Source organism: Lathyrus oleraceus, chromosome 7 (genome assembly GCF_024323335.1).
Source record: "Lathyrus oleraceus cultivar Zhongwan6 chromosome 7, CAAS_Psat_ZW6_1.0, whole genome shotgun sequence".
In the NCBI taxonomy this organism is placed as follows: domain Eukaryota; kingdom Viridiplantae; phylum Streptophyta; class Magnoliopsida; order Fabales; family Fabaceae; genus Lathyrus; species Lathyrus oleraceus.
The window spans coordinates 389,159,861-389,160,750 of record NC_066585.1 but is presented as its reverse complement, the minus strand read 5'-3'; the positions used below and the strand labels follow the sequence as shown (position 1 = coordinate 389,160,750).

At 41.2% G+C, this 890-nt stretch overlaps 1 non-coding gene across 1 annotated transcript; it reads left to right on the top strand.

The window, feature by feature from the left end:
- Positions 1-252: 252 nt before the first annotated feature.
- Positions 253-359, top strand: LOC127108817 (small nucleolar RNA R71). Its single transcript, XR_007796328.1, has one exon. It is a non-coding gene; the product is annotated as a small nucleolar RNA R71 (small nucleolar RNA).
- Positions 360-890: the final 531 nt, after the last annotated feature.

Sequence of the window (890 nt, the reverse complement as noted above, 5' to 3'; positions counted from 1 at the left end):
GCTAATGCGTCCATTTTAGCCTGCATCATGTCTATAGAGCTTAGTTCATGCACTCCTCCTTGGGCTTCCTTCTTCTCAACTGTCGCTCGTTCGACTCCCCATGATTGATGGTTTTGAGCCATATCTTCGATGAGGGCACTAGCTTCAGGGTAAGGTTTGTTCATCAGAGCACCGCCTGCGGCAGCGTCGATGGTCATCTTTGTGTTATAATGAAGTCCATTATAGAAGGTTTGAATGATTAACCAATTTTCTAAACCATGATGTGGGCATGCTCGTAACAACTCTTTATATCTCTCTCAAGCTTCGAACAACGATTCTCCTTGGTTTTGGGTAAATCTAGTTATATGGTTTCGAAGAACGAAGGTCTTACTCGGGGGAAAATATATAGCAAGAAAAACTCTTCTAAGGTTATCCCAAGTTGTAATGGAATTGGGTGGAAGGGAATCTAACCATGATAGAGCTTTATCTCTGAGGGAAAAAGGAAATAATCTTAAACGTATTGCCTCAGGAGAAGCTCCATTGGTTTTAAAAGTATCTGCTAATTGAAGAAATATTTTTAAATGTTGGTTAGGGTTCTCGGTAGCGAGACCCGCGAATTGTCTCTGTTGCACTAATTGTAACAAAGATGGTTTAAGTTCAAAATTATTGGCTGGGATGATTGGGTTTACTATACTAGAACTAGGTTCTTCATTAGATGGTTGAGCGAAGTCCTTAAGAGGTCTTTGGTTTTGATCTTCGGCCATAGCTCTCTTAATCCTATGAAAGAATAAACGTGCGCGAGCGTAACGTTCAGGTTCCGCCAGAGGGTATACTAAACTTAAACTTCCGGTGCTGCGAGTTCTTCGCATCTACCGGCGGTAAATAACCTAAGTCTAAACGATATAACAACA